Source organism: Pipistrellus hanaki (assembly GCF_964339955.1).
Source record: "Pipistrellus hanaki genome assembly, chromosome: 1".
NCBI classification, from domain to species: domain Eukaryota; kingdom Metazoa; phylum Chordata; class Mammalia; order Chiroptera; family Vespertilionidae; genus Pipistrellus; species Pipistrellus hanaki.
In genome coordinates, this window is record NC_140503.1 from 15,534,057 (window position 1) to 15,551,038 (window position 16,982).

The following is a 16,982-nucleotide window of genomic DNA, read 5'->3' on the forward strand; positions in this document are numbered from 1 at the left end:
GAATGAGCAGGGCAGCAGAGAAATTGGAAATCAACTTCTGAAGTAGACTCCCTGAAACTAAATATCAGGTTCACTACTTTCTAGCTGTGTAATGTGGATAGAGCTATTGAAAAAGAGCCCAGCTTCTGTCTCCTCTGCAATAAACAGATGATAAGCGTATCTATGCCGAAACCGGTTTTGCTCAGTGGATAGAGCGTTGGCCTGTGGACTGAAAGGTCCCAGGTTTGATTCCAGTCAAGGGCATGTACCTTGGTTGTGGGCATATCCCCAGTAGGGGGTGTGCAAGAGGCAGCTGATCGATGTTTCTCTTTCATTGTTATTTCTAACTCTTTATCCCTCTCTCTTCCTCTCTGTAAAAAAATCAATAAAATATATATTTTTAAAAAAGAGTATCTATCTCCTAGCATTTGTTTGTTAAAATAAATAACCATGCTGTATTGCAATGTGAAGCATATTCAGGGCCAATAAATATTAGCAAAGTTTGGTTACAGAAAGATACCTTGATTTAATTTTGACTGGATTATAACAGAAACCAGGTCACTCAAGGAACAGAATCCACAGTGAAAACCCCCTGAGAAATGGGTCTGTGAAAAAACAAGGGCCATAAATGCTTTTCTAACATGTCTCCTTAAAGAACACCGTTTCCTCTTTAATTCAAGAACAGCACTTAGATCCCTCGGGATTAAAGAGAAAGAAAGCAGCCAGAGCAAAACAGAGCAACTGTACCCTGATCAGAAGGATCCTCTGATGCAAACATCAAGCTGCAATCAAAGGGCTAAATGAGCAGTATTGTTGGAACAAAGGAGAAGAAAGGAGAACTCACTAAGGGAAACTCCTGCTATGGGGCTCTTGAAAATTCATCTCTCAGAAAATGAAGCAAAAAAAAAGACTATGCCAAGTCTTTTTAATTGATGAATAATTTATGGATGATCAGCAGGAACATCCATCCAGGCAGCTGATTAAATGCAAAGTATTTTGATAAGCAGAGAGTTCCCACTGCAGGTCTCCCTGGGAAAGGAAAGCACCGCCAGCAATCAATGCCAGCCCATATATTGATGGGTAGGGCTCAGTCTCTTTCCAGCAGCCTATTTCTTCCACCCATCCCCCTTTATCACTGGCAGAAAAAGTTACCTCCTCTGTGAGTTTCTTTCTCCTGTCAAAATGATGGAGGTTAAAAGTGGATAAGAAAGGCAATTAAAATAGATCTGTCACAAGCATGCTACCCCAGTATGCCGTCTTGATTTGCTTCTCTAGTGTGAACTCCTACCGAAGAGTGGTAATTGAAATTTGTCAATGTTGACAGCCGATGACTAATATGGAGATTTTCATTACATATCCCTCCTGGAATGGAAAAGAGATGAGTACACATTAAATTCCAGATGGAGGCAGCACCGCAGGGAAATGCAGGCTGCTCAAGCCAGCAGTGCAGCCACTGTATGGGAGAACCCCAATACCCTCTCAAATTTGTGTGTATGAAAACAGAGATGGCATTAATTTTCATTATCTTCCATCTGTGTAGCCTCATTCTCCTCATAGCCCATTTATGTTAATATCGGCTGGAAGCCTCACTCATTCACCTTTGGCTGGCTGTTTGAAAAGAATATATGAGATTTTTTACCTCTTCATGTTTGAAATGTTGCGATATTAAAATCCAGGAGTTATTTCTATTATTCATTTGCATTATTTTATATTTTGTATATCATTTCCCTACTTATCAGAATCACTAAAAGAAATCTGATTATATTATCCACATATAATTCTGCCAAAAAGATAACAAGAACTCACCTTTGTTAAAATTTTGCTGAGTTTTGGCATTGGTTATGAATGAATACTCATTTTAGTGAATTTCTGGTGTGTGGAACAGAAAGGGAAAGAGGTCTAAACTTGGAGTGCAATGACCCATTTAATTATTGCTGTGTAACAAATTTTCCCAAACTCAGTGGATGAAAACAACAACTTCTTATTATATTAGAGAAATCTATAGGTCAGGAATTTGGACAGGGCTCAGCTGGCTGATTCTTCAGTTCCACATGGCTCTGGAGTCAGCTTGATAGTATCCAGCTAGCAGATGACCTGGTTTAGAGGATTTAAGATAGCTTCACTCACATTTCTCTTTCTATTACCTGTATTTTCTGAATTCTTGATGCTCTGGTGTTTTGCTGACCTGGAAGAGACTTCCCATGGCTAGCCATTTCCTAGAAATATATACTATTTCCCTATAAGAGGTGCCTTCCATATGTAAACCAACCAACCCAAAGTCTATATCCTTTACCCACTCCCATTATTGGGCTCTCATTGACCACTTATACTCAGGGCCCATAACCTTCTCTCTTAATCACCCAATACCAGACAAGTAGGGTGAGCCCGCACATATGAATGGCCACTAAAATTATTAAAATTAACCATTTTCCCTGCCTCTCTCATTCCTTCTAGCCAAAACCAAAATAAAGGCCCTTGTCCATGCTTTACCCTCACTCTTTCAGCATATTTACCAACCCCCGTGCATTCCATGTAGTCCTACCTGGAATTGCATGCCTTTTTCTCTTAGAAACTATATATAAGTAACAAACTATATTTTCAATGGCAGCCTGCTCCTGATCTGTTGGCCTCACTATACCTGAATTGTAACATATACACTAAAAAAAGGATGGGTCCTTGACAGAGATGGCTGGAAGGCTGAAATCTACTGGAATAGCGTATAGATCACCCACATATGATCTCAAAGAAGTCAGCCTTATTATGTGGCAGCTCAAGTCTCCCAGAAAAAGTGTTCCAAGAGAGCAGGGTAAAAGCTGAAAGTATTCTTATGACCTTGCCTCAGAAGTCTGTGTCACTTCATCTGAATTGGTCAAGTCACTAGGTGATCCTAGATTCAATGGATATTAATTAATCTCCCTCTCTCAGTGGGCAAAGTATTAAAGAATTTGCAACCATCTCTAGTCTACTGCATACAAGCTGTAGAGGCTTGTATAAAGGCTTCAGTCAAGTCTTTATAGATCTCTAATAGAAAGTCACTACTAGTGGGAATTCTAGGAATTCTAAGAGAAGGTGTTTCCTAATTTTGTGATCTCCTGGGATTAGACAGTCTTCTCAGGAGAGTTACCTAGGATTTCGCATGATTTCTGGCCCAGATGTATCTGATTAGCATAGTTACTGGTGCAGAAAGAAATAAAAATATTGGGGGTGGAGGAGCTCCACTTTAGAAGATAAGCTCTGTCAAATGCCTGTAGTAAGGGTGACACAAATAAATATATTTTCTGATTTCCTGGAGAGAGTCATGACATTATGATGATTATAAAGAGCTAAGATATAGAAATAGAGGTGTGCAAATGTCCCTAATGAGGCATTAGCATGGGGACTGTATTCCATTTATTTTCTAAACCACATGCTTTCTAAACATGTATTTGCATTTTGATATAATGAGTGTAATTTGCTCTTGCTGACCAAAATTACTTTAAATGTGAAAGTGATGAAGCTTAAAAGTGAATAACTCAGCTGATCAATCACCAGCATGCTAATGGCCCCTAATTTAACCAGAAGGACTTTCCCCCTCGGGAGCAGCCTGCTAAGAGCAAAGTCCCACGCCAAGAGTGAATTTAGTGTTTTCAGGTCCACTCAATCGCTGATGGAAATGTTGTCACCATCAAAGAAGGGAGAGAAATGCCAAAGAAGGCGTGATTTACTCTCTTTAGCCTCCAATGTGACAAAGGACATTTAAATGTGCAATGAAGCATTTTTTTAAATACTGGGCCTATTTATTTTCTATCAACATGTGACAAAATATGAATGCACCTGGGATCTAATTACATAAAGAATATTGCATGACTTTCTTCCAGTTCACTAAAGAAAGAGCAGTCATGGTGCTAAGACTGCATTCAAGAAGTCATTGCTTTCCTATTAGCAGACAATGGTGCTATTCCACATAATCAGTATTCAGGGGATAGTATTTTACTAATAGGCAAAATCCTACAGTGACAATTTAAATGGTTTGAAACATGCATGAGATAATTTGGAGTCACAGCTCTGCCAATTGCTAAGCAAGTATAGCAGGCTTGTAGGCTCTCTAAGCATCAAGAGATGCTGTTGGGTAACAGCCTGTCCTGTTCAATCAAGGAAACTTTGCTCAAATTAAGTCAGGAGCTCAAGCCAGTGAATGTCATCATTTCAGACTCTTGCTGTGGGAGATTGTCTTCCCTGGGTGATTCCACAGCTCACAGTGGGTGGGAATATGCAACAGACAGATGGTTTTTAATGGTTCCGAGTGCAAACTCAGGCTAGAATAAGAAAAGATCTCAGTTTGAGTCCCAGCTCTGCTGCTGATTACCTCTGTGAGCTTGGGTAAGTAAGTTGGCCTCTCTTAAATGGATTCTCCATCTGTTTAAAAAATACAAACAGGATGGACCTTCTAGAGCTGTAAGGATTAATTGGAATATTACAAGTAAAACAGTTCTAAGCCAGAGGAGTAGTAAGTACTACATAAAAGTTAAAATCTGCTGTTTAAAATGGGAAATTAGCATAACTTGGAAATGATAAATCTCATATGAATGGGCTTTAGAGGGTCAATGAAACTCCAGAAAATGTGAAGAAAAAAATTAGTTTCAGAGTTTTCAGTAAAGTATCAAATAGTCTCATAACAACAACAGAAAAAGTAATAATCACTACCTTATGTATTTTCCAACATAGAAAATGTATGTTTATGGGCCTTCAACAAATAATCTTGGTTTTACTTAGTACCAGGAGCTGCATGAGTCATAATTCAACTTTCACCATCCTATTGACTCTGCTTTGAATGCCATGCAATCATTTTACAAACACTATTGAGCTTCTGCTATGTGTTAGTTACTTTGGTGGACATCTTGGGTTACAGTGGTAAACAAGATAGCCACTATGAATGATTGTTACCAAAAGTAAATTTGAGGTACTGGGAAAAATCACCTAGTCTAGGGAGACTTTATTAAGGGTAGAAATACTCAAATGTTATGAATGAGAAAAGTTTAGCATATACCTAATCCATGATTTAAAAAAATAATAATACAGAAAGTGATTAAGAGCATGAAATCGTGATCCAGATTGTTTGGTGGGATGAAGATCTGAGGCATTCACTCTATTACCTGAAGCCCAGTTTTATTATTTTCAAAAACTAGCTACCTCCCAGGTATTATGTTGTTATATTTGAGATCATCTCTTATATATACTACACACACACACACCCCTTTGATTTATTGTGAGCACTAAATGATTAGGTGTTCCTAGTTAAGTTTACTTTTCTTGCAATAGTTTGAGCTCTAAACATTGGCGTTTACTACTTTTATTTTCATAGTTTAAAAAGTAATCTTTCATTTCCTGTTCCCCTTTTTGTTTCTAGCCATTTAGTTCTTTATTTTCTACAGCTGATCCATTATGTTACCAGCTTTGTCCCAACAACTGCATAATCAGATTTTCAATCTGCCTTGCACCTAAACTCTGCTGAATGAGGATGTTAATTATTTATTTGTTTATTTATCAAAAGTTATAAAATTATCATGAACTACATCAACTATTTAGATCCCAAAATTGGCCAGAATATAATTTTCTACCTTCTATATAATGAGAAAGATAAATTCTGCCCAAACTTATTTTATCAGGTACTGAGTTTTGTTTGTTTTTCTAAGTTTGAAATAATATACTAATCATTACATGTGTGTGTAAGCCTTTAAGTTGGCACAGATCTATTCAATCTCTATAATATTCAGTTTATAGTTGACATTTACATTTGACAAGAAGCAATCCATCATTTAGCCATGATAACATTTCTACTCAATCACTAATACATTTTTTAACTGATATTTGGTTTCAGAGTCCTTCCGAATAGGACACTTCTGCAATCAACACTTAGTCAGAACTGGCATATGTTGATTGGGAGACCTCTTCACCATCCCTGAATAAATTCTGATCCTTGTTGACCACTTTGCATTTAAAATGTAGTCATAAATTTATTCAGGTAAATGACATAGGAAGTATCGGATCTAGTAATAATTAATGTCGTTTTTAAACATTCGTTTAAAATCTTGCTTGGCGTTGACTTGTATTGACATAACCTTCAAACACGTGGTATCTACAGAACGTGTGAAGTGCAATTAACAAGTTTTGCTTGAAAAAGTTTGTGTTTGGTTTGGTTTTTGTTGCAAAACTAGGGCTAAGAAGATGGCGGATGAAGAGCACATTCGGCACTGCATGCTTTACGAGTTCCAATTAGGAAGAAAAGCAAGTGAGGCTGCAAAAAGCATCTGTAGTGCTCTTGGTCAAGATGCAGTTAGCGCCAGAAAATGCCAGCGTTGGTTTGAGAAATTTCGCGAGGGAAATTTTTTGTTAGATGACAAGAGTGGTCGAGGCAGTGTGTCCAATTTTGATTAAGAAGCTCTTCAAGCTCTTTTGGTGCAAAATCCTCAAATTGCCCAACAAGAGCTTGCGACAACTTTAAATTGTTCACAAAAAACAATTTCCAATCAATTGCGTGCACTTGGCAAAGTCCAAAAGTTTGGAAAATGGGTTCCTCATGAGTTGACCGACAACAACCATAATCAAAGAGTCACAATTTGCAGTTCGCTCCTCTCTCGTCAAAACTGTTTGCCGTTTTTAGAGCAAATTGTTACCGGAGATGAACCATGGGTGCTGTATGTTAATTTGAAAAGGCGGCCTCAATGGTTGGACAAAAATGAGGCTCCGCAGCCCACACCAAAACCTGACTTGCATGCGAAAAAAGTGATGTTGTGTGTTTGGTGGAATTTTAAAGAAATTCTTCATTATGAACTTTTACCATCTAACCAAACCATTACAAGTGCAGTGTATAGTGCCCAATTGGAAAGGTTAGCCCAAGCTTTAAGAGAAAAAGAACCCGCGCTGATTAATCGGAAGGGCGTAATTCTTCACCAGGATAACGCACGACCGCATACTGCAAGAATCACTGCTGAAAAACTGCGCCAGTTGGAATGGGAAGTTCTCCCTCAACCTGCATATTCTCTTGATATTGCCCCTTCCGATTACCATTTGTTTCGTTCTTTGCAAAACTTTCTTCTTGGAAAAAAAATTAATAATGAAGAATGCCTCAAAAATGCATTGACCGAATTTTTTGCATCAAAATCACAAGAATTTTACAACAGAGGGATTAAAATGCTTCCTGAGCGTTGGGCACAAGTAGTAGAAAACAACGGCAACTATATTGTTGATTAAATTTTGTTGTATTGTTTAAATAAATTCGATTTTAAAAAGTATTAGAAAACGACATTAATTATTACTAGACCTAATATATTCAGATATCATGGTAATTTCATAGGGAACCCATGTCGGAGGGTTGCTTTGTTTTGGGGATTGTTTTAGGAGGTTTTTTTTGTTTTGGGGATTGTTTTAGGAGTTTTTTGTGTGTGTGTTTTTAGAGATAGTGAAAGGAAGGACAGAGAGAGAGAGAGGGAGAGAGAGAGAGAGAGAGAGAGAGAGAGACATCAGTGTGAGAGAGAGGCATCAGTTAATTGCCTTTCTTGATTGCCTCTGTATGTGCTCCAAAAGGGCCAGAGATCCAGCTTGTAACCCAACATACCCTTGACAAAAATCAGACGCATGGCCCTTTAGTCTACACGCAGGGGTCCTCAAACTTTTTAAAGTGGGGGCCAGATCACGGTCCCTCAGAGAGCTGGAGGGCCGGACTATATGAACTACTAATTCCTACTGTAACACCTCGGCTGCGCTCACTGCCCAAAAAACCTGGCAGGCCGGATCAGACTCCTCTGCGGGCCGCATGTGGCCCGCGGGCCGTAGTTTGAAGACCCCTGGCAGGCCCACACTCCATTCACTGAGCAAAACTGGCTAAGGCAGGGATCTATGGTTGTAAGCATACCTTTATTATACATACCTTTATTAGACATTCCAATCTGGACTCCTTGGAGGATGTCCGACTGCCAATTTAGGTATGATCATGCAGGGATTGGGCCTTAACTGGCAGTTAGACGCCCTTCTCACAATCCAGGACTGTTGGCTCCTAACTGCTCACCCACCTGCCTGCCTGATTGCACCCAACCACTCCCCTACCAGCCTGATTGACACCTAACTGCTCCCCTGCCTGCCTGATAGCCCCCAACTGCCCTCCCCTGCAGGCTGGTTGCCCACAACTGCCCTCCCCTGCCAGCTATCTGTGGGCGGCCACCTTGTGACAATGTGAGGGCATTGTGTGAGGGTATGAGGACCACCTAGGCTTTTATTAGTATAGATAACTCTCTGTGCTACTACATCTACTAAGTTACTCTTTTTGATTAACTGTTAAGGATAATAATAGCTAGAAATCAAAGGAAAGAAAAAGGTAAATCATGGTCTACCTTCCCTTTGGTATTACATTTTTTTCTCTTTTACTCTCGCTTTCTCTTTTTCTCTAAACAAAATAATAATAATAATAATTGTTTTAAAATAATACATAGCATTCAAAATTCTCTGCTCAGCATTGAGATGTTTTAAATCTAATAAAAAGAGAAACTGTGTTTTTAAATGCTTTAAGTCATGAATTAATGATATTGTTTATCTCATCACCACAGAAATCCAATAGCTCTTGAGATGAAAGACAAAACTCTCCTATGGGAAGGCAGATGACTGACATCTCAGAGGAGTAAAGAAAATTAAAAACTTTACATATGAAATTGGCAACTTGTTTTTAAACTTAAATGTTAACTCCCTTGCAAGTGAGTCACAAGAGACTGACTGAAGGCAAAGTGACAAAGACTGAAATCCTCTATGTAAACCACAAACCAAAATCACTATTACTGGTGACTCAGTAACAATATAAACAGTAGCAACTTAGACCAGCCCTCCGTCAAACTATGACTTGCGTTTTTTATTGGAGCTGATCATTTCCATAAGAGTTGATTTAAGAAGTCTATTGTATAGGTAGGTTCTAACAAGGATTGTAATAAAGAGTGTGGCTCAGTTTTTGAGAGCTTCTAAGCCTCCCTCTACTCCCTTCTCCTGATGCCCCCATCTGGTGAAGCTGACACTAAGGTCTCAGATGCTCCATCCTTTGGGACTGGAGGGAAGTTCAAACCACTGGCAGGAGCCCTCACTTCAGCCCTATACCTCTAATTACTATAAAAACCCACGCTTGTCTCTTTTTTTCACCCAAGCCATTTTCAGACCAGCTTGGTGTCCTGCCTTGAAATTTCCAAAAATCCCTGTACAACGCTAATACTAGTAAACCTTTTCAGACCCTCTTGATGTTCATGTGACATCATCATATTGACATTCAAACCTAATTTTGGAAAGGGGGATTATCCAGCTTTTACTGAGTAACCACAAAAATGAATATGACAGGTATTTGTCTTAGTTCAGATCGTTGTAAAAAAAAAAAAAATACCTAGACTGGGTGGCTTAAACAATGGAAATTTCTTTCTTCTAGTTCTAGAGGCTGGGAAGTCTAAGATGAATGTGCTGGCATATCTTATGTCTGGTGAAGGGCCTCTCCCTGGTCTTTAGATGGACATCTACTTGCTGTGTCATCACTGAAGAGAGAGAGAGACCATTTCTCTTGTGTTTCTTCCTTTACATACTAAGTCCATTCATAATGGCTCTACATTCAGGACCTAATCACTGCCCAAAGCATGCTTCCAAATACCATCAAGGTGGGCATTAGGACTGCAACATATGAATTTAAGGGGAACACAAACATTTAGTCCCTAGAAGTGTTATAATGTTTCTACAAATAATTTAACTAGTAAATGAAAAAAGTAAACAAAACAAAAAGCAAGAATATTTCATCTAGCTGTAAGTAAACCTGGCTCACAGATAACATTTATTGAGGACAGAACACTTTTCTTACAGAACCCTTGCCTAGAAACATGTTATGTAAAATATCTTGTGTTAAAAACTTTTATGTGAAATTCCATTGTGAGTCATTCCAAAGCCTCCATAGGAGTGCAATTATTTTCCACATCCAAGCATTTTCAGAAACAGCTATTGTGTTAAAGAGTAGCTTTAATGCACAACCAATCTGAGGTTGTTAAATATTTTAACTACTGAGTAAGTAAGAATTAATATTTCACGATTGAATTTAACTGATCATTGCATTTCTGCTATCAAGTCATTATAAATCAATTATTCATATGATTTCCCTGGAATATCTTTTAGGTAAGAAGTTGAGAAATCTACCAGTTTACACAGGGGCACAAATACCAAAGCAGTTTTGTGAGAACCCAGACTGTTTTCATTAGAGAGCTCTTTATGTTTCAACAAAATGAAGCAAAATCACAAAATTTTAGACCTCAGTAGACCATTTGAAATCTTGATTGTTAAACCCCAAATTACAAAAAAAAAAAAAAAAAAAGGAAAGAAAAAGAAATGATTCAAAGAAGTCCAGGAGCCTATGGGTGAAAGTGGCTGATGCTATATGGCATCAGATTTTATAAAAATTAGCCCTATGCTTTCATTCCATAAACACTTCTCTACAGAATCTAATAAAAATCCAACAGTCCTGATGCTAGAAAACATATTTTTGGAATCTTTAATATGATGTCCATCAGATAAATCCATTTCTCTAGTAAAAGAAAAAATTCTTCATTTACACATCAGTTTCTAAACAGGGTTGCTACTAGCTTATATGGTATATTTGTGCAAGTAAGAAAAGACATCCTGCCGAAACCGGTTTGGCTCTGTGGATAGAGCATCAGCCTGCGGACTGAAAGGTACCAGGTTCAATTCTGGTTAAGGGCATGTACCTTGGTTGCAGGCACATCCCCGGTAGGGGGTGTGCAGGAGGCAGCTGATCTATGTTTCTAGCTCTCTCTCCCTCTCCCTTCCTCTCTGTAAAAAATCAATAAAATATATTTTAAAAATTTAAAAAAGAAAGAAAATACATCCCTTTGGGTGAATGCAGAAGGATGCAACAGTGCCAAGTTGCCAGTCCCCAGGACCCCTCAAATGGGTGCCCTTTGTGCAATGTACAAAGTGCCTCTCATACGCAGTGGCCCAGATTATAATATTTTCCTTTCTCTCTGCTGTGTGCGTGGATGCATGCTCACTCTTCTGTCAAATCTTCCATAGCACTCCCTCCCACTTTCCATCTTTTCAGCATTATTTTTAGTGTTCGTGTTTTTAACTTGGGCTTTTGTTACCTGCACTGTGAGAAGCAGCACGCAGTGCAATGATTTCAAGCATGCACTCTGGAGTCAGACAAAGGGTTTGAATCTCTTCTCTGACACTGACTAGATGTGGGTTTTGTCAGTTTCTTCATATGCAAAATGGTGAGAAAAATAGCACTCTCCTCTTCGAAGTATTGTAAAAATTAATTGAGTTAATACAATTAAAGCATTTTAAACAGCCCCCAGTACACGGTAATCTCTATAGAAATGTTTGTTCTTGTCATTATTCTCATGCTTCCTCAGCCTGAATTGCCTCAGAAAGGCACCATATGAATCAGGCAGGATGTCTAATCTATGGGGTTTAAACAACCACGGAATTCAATGACCAAGAGTCAGTTCCCTCATTAGACAGAATGTGGTAAAATGATCCCCACCAGAACACAAACCCTAATGTGTAAAGAACCACAGAGAGGCACAGGAATGCCAGAGGCTGCTCCAAAGGAGGGGAGTAAGGGCCCCGTCACAGGTTTTAAAGTCACACAACCTGAGGGAGCTTCGTATTCATGAGGCAGGTGGATAATCAGTTGCTGTTATCAGCAGAATAATCCCTTCCCAAAGGCCCTCCCAGATGTGTAAATGTGTCACCTTACAGGGCAAAAGGAAATGTGCAGGTCTACCATGGACTACTAGTATCTGGGTAATTAGAAGGGTCCTTATAAATGAAAGAAACAGGCAGGGAGATTTGAAGATATCATGCCACTGGCTTTTAAGATGAAGAAAGAGTCTACAAGCCAAGGAATATTGGTGACCCCTAGAAACTGTAAAAGGTAAGAAAACAGATTCACCCCAAGAGCCTACTTAGAAAGAATGCAGCCATCCAATACCTTAATTTTTGCCCCATGTGGCATGTATTGGACTTCTGTCCTACTGAAATGTAAGATGATAAGTTTGTGTTGTTTTAAGTCAGTAATTTGTTACAGCATCAAAGGAAAACTAATTTAGTGCTTCTTGTTCTATCAAGAAAAAGATTTAAGTATCATCACTATATATGGTTACTATGAAGACACTAAGAAACTACAATGCCAGACCATGTAAAGGCAGTCAATATTTGCTCAACCAGCACTTCTGCCAACATTACACATTACTTTTTAGTCCCCTCTCCTAATCAATCCAGGAAAAGATTTTATCTCATTTTAAAGATATGGTCAAAATGTATTTATACAAATGTTTCTGTGAGGTATCTGAATTCTTTTCTCAGACTGTAGAAGGAAAGCTCTGCCTCATGCTCAAAGAAGAAGAGAAAATATTCTGAAATCAAGAGTTCTAACTCCATAGTCATTGAAGGGGAAGCTGATCCAGAAGATAAACCATATTAATGGTATCTGTGATGGCTGATTCAGATGGTGTTGAGGGCTTCTAAATCATCAGCTTTCTTTCCCTATCTCTGTTAATCTTGAATCAATAGTCTGGTGATATACATTCGTCTCTTAGCTCATTCATCATCCCAACATAGCAAGATGTTGGATACTGAACATTTTCATTGTTCCCTTTTGCTTTGAGTATAGCACTACTTTTGAACCAATTTCCTGATCTCTGACCAGCGGGTGACTGTTCAATGGCCACCACTTTCTTCTCTAGCCAAGCATTTCCTGACCTGCATTTCATCATGTCCTTGAAACTCAAAGTTCTTTCAAGGAAAGATTAAGGAGACTATACCTAAGGAATGGGGTAGATAGCACTTGACCTTGAGAAGTGCACTTAGGGGCCCTCATCTCTGAAAAGCAAATCCACATTGTCTGCCTTATAACACAGGGATGTTAGCTGCTGTGTGATGATTTTACTCAACTCAGCGCAACAAACATTGATTGAGATCTCTCACTGTGGACAAAGACTAATGATAATTAAGTCACACTTGGCATTAGGAAAACTGCTGACATTTGTGTTGATGATAGATACTAAAGACTTAATGAAATTAGAAGGGACAACCTGAAAAAAAAATGCTGTGATGGTATAAGAGTAATACTAATTACAGTAATTTATGAGAACTGCTTATCACTAATGCCTAATTATTATGCAGCACAATAGTGATTATGCATGGCATTAAATGTGTGTATAAGGGACTTTGGTGTGTGTTGTATTAGATTAGATGAAAACAATGAAATATAAAAATGTATGCTCAGTCATTATAATGTGTTACTCATGCAGTAATTCATCATCTGCTCATAATTTTTAAAATTAGAGAAAATTACTTAGCCTGTAAGATAGTTTGGTCTTTTTATACAAGTGAAACTATAAATTTATTAATGCACTTGATTTTCCAAATGAGTTCCTTATCATTGTCATCAAGAATTGTAGTGGTGGGGTTTTTTTTCTCCCAGGCTTTCTTATAAATAATTTTAATTTCCTTTTTGCAGCATTTTATTCTAGAATAAATGTGACTCTGAGAGCTCATTATCTTGATAGTCTGCAGAGGAAATGAGATAGATAGAATGTCTGACCAGCTCGGTGTGGTCAAATCAATACATCCAGCCATTTGCAGATTACTTATCAATCAGACAAGAAGACCAGGTCCCAATTACTTCCAGTTCAGTTAAAATCTCTGAATAAGATGGTATCAGAGTTAATGTGGTTGAACCATGCACAAGATGACATTTATGTCTCACTTCAAAAGTTCAATGAGAATTTCTTGTATAAAGGATTTAGAAATTTTAAAAAGCAGCCTCCAATTTTACAAGGTTGTATTATAACTCAATTTGTTCATTCTTTCAACCAAAAAGTATTAGAAATCTATTATGTGCCAGGCGGTATGCTACATGCCAAGAAATGGAGATTCATAAGACTTAGCCTCTCCCAAGAAACTCGTGGCCTAGTAGTAGTTGAAGTTTTTGTGAAGTCTGCAAGGTACTGCTTTTATGTACATGACCCTACTTGTATAAACAAGGAAATAAGTATGAACCATTAACTTCTCAAGGCTTTTCCAATTTCTGGGGCAGAGGTACACCAGCCTATGTTGCCTCTAGCTCTTTTCCATTCCATAAATTCAGCTACATGAACAGCAGCACAGAAAGTACCTGGGAAATGCAGTGCAGGGACATTAAATAATGTATATTCTATTGAAACTCTGGAGCCAGTAATTCCAATAAACTACAATATTTCCTACTCATTTTTTAATCCTCTGACTTTCCAACGCATCACTAATGAACATGCAATCTTACCCATCAATCTTCTGCTTAATTCAATTGGTTAATGAAAACCAACCCCCTTAGCTCACACACCCACCTCACTGTTATTTCCCAAAGGAATTTCATTCCTAGAAACTCCAGCCTATCCCTCCTTGCCCTATCCAAGTCTTTCCTTCAACTGCCATTGACACTTGCAGCATCTATACTTTAGCCTCTCTTTCAAACACTGTTCCAACTTCCCTCTTAAGTAAAATCATTTCACATTTGAAAAGGTGGTAGATTCTTTCTTGCAACCCACAGCAATTAAAGTCATTTCACTCCACTTCACACATAGGGTAAGTAGAATAGATTAGTGTATTTGATTCTTATTATGGTGCAGGGACATAGAATAATATCTGTAAGATTATAGATACATATAATCATTGTAAGAATTTGTGGGATGTGCTTATACATTTGTAAAGACTTTACCAACTGCTGATGTTCACCACTGATATTCTACCATCTTTGCCTTTTCTTATTTAAAATTGATATCATACATTAAAATGGGCTCTCTGGGTTTGATTATACAGGTTTTGCCATGTACAAAAGGAACCAATATGTAGGTGCTGAAATCCAACTACAGTACTCCTACCCACAATCTGAGCCCTAGCCCAGGATAGCATCAAGATTTCCTAATCACACAAAGGCAACATGTGGTTACTTGCCATTCTGCCTTTAAGTCATCCTCTTCTCAATTTCATTATTGTTTTCTGAATTTCCATAATTAATCACCCATGCATAAACTTCTGATCCACCAAACTTCTATGACTACTAGGCTGATAATCTAAAATGCCCACCTCGTCGAAACCGGTTTGGCTCAGCAGTAGAGTGTCAGTCTGCAGACTGAAAGGTCCCAGGTTCGATTCCGGTCAAGGGCATGTACATTGGTTGTGGGCACATCCCCGGTAGGGGGTGTGCAAGAGGCAGCTAGTCGATGTTTCTCTCTCATTGATGTTTCTAGCTCTCTGTCTCTCTCCCTTCCTCTCTGTAAGAAAATCAATAAAATATATTTTAAAAAATAAAAAATGCCCACCTCACCCAGAGCTGCTAGGGTTGAGTGTCGACCCAGGAACCAATAGGTCATGGTTCTATTCCCAGGTTTCTGGCTCGATCCCCAGTAGGGGTTATGCATGAGGCTCCAATGGATGACGTTTATCTCTCATTGATATTCTATCTCTTTATCCTTCTCCCTTCCTCTCTCTCTAAAAATCATTAAAAATATATTTTTTAAATGCCCACCTCACAGATCTTTGACTTCCTCACCTACGATAACCCTCAAGTTCATTTTATTCAGTTTTTCAAACCTTAATGTTTGTCATTATTTGAAATTGTTGTACCTGCATCTCCAAGATCTAAAACACTGAATTTCCCCACACTGCTCATGCCTTTCGTTTTTCCACTTCCCCTTCTTATTATGATGTACAGATTCTTCTCTTTTGTCACCTCCAGTTCTCAGTCTCTCCTTCTTGATACAATGCACATGGCTCTTTTTCAAATTCACTTGCCTTTCTATCTGGTCCTGATCAATTACTCTATTCATTGTCATAATATTCACTCAAATGTCTATAACATTCATAACGCTCTATTATATCTAAACCCTGAATAAATGTACTATTATCAATCTCCACTTATGTTCCCAGGCAGCCAACTATTAATGGGAAGAGTTTTACACCCAGTCCTCTGAATATATGTCTATCTATCCTCAACTAGGCCTTTGGTTCTACTGCCCAGCAAAACACTCCACTATATTTTACCAAGAAGATATACTTAAAATGAATATCTCTATTTTTTTAACTATAGATTAGGGATAATAATACATATTACATAATATATAATCAAATAGAATAAATTACCTAAGCCAGTGTTTTATTATATATTACATATTAAACCACAGATACCTACAAACCATGATCTAACATGAAACTTCCATAGTATTCAAAGTTCCTTTTTAAAAGGATCTATGGTTATTTACTTTGGTAACTGCAAACAGTACACATTCAGTAAAATTGTATGAACCAATTTCAAATCACACATCACTAACATGAGAAAGAGTAGGCTTTTGGTTGATAATGATAGCTGCTCCAAAGTTTTTCCATTACCCCTTACTGAACTGATGCACTGTTTGGGGTCCTGAGAAAAGACAAAGACAAACTATATTATTTACATTTAAAGGAATGTACTCTATTATTAATACTTCACTTCTGACATAAGACACATGGACTTTTCCCCCACACTGACCAATTCTCCAACACCAACTGAGTGTCCTATAATTCACTTCTAACACTGTCCACCTGGAGTTCACTTAAGATTACACAAGTTAAGGGCAGAATGCCACAAAACTTCCCTTACTTTCTGACACCAATAGCAAGTCTGAGCCTTCCTTACTCTAACTCACTGGCTATGAATCAGAGGTTCCCATGACCCCCTCCTACAGTCTGATAATTTGCTAGGACATCTCACAGAACTAAGGAAAACACATCTACCAGTTTATTACATCATATGTGATATGATAAAGGACATAGGTGAGCAGCCAGATGAAGAAGTATATAGGGTAAGGTCCGGAGGGGTCCCAAGCATAGGAGCTTCTGTTCAGTGGAGTTGAAGAATACCACCCTCCTGGCACGTGGATTTGTTCACCAACCTGGAAGCTCACTGATCCCATACTTTATAG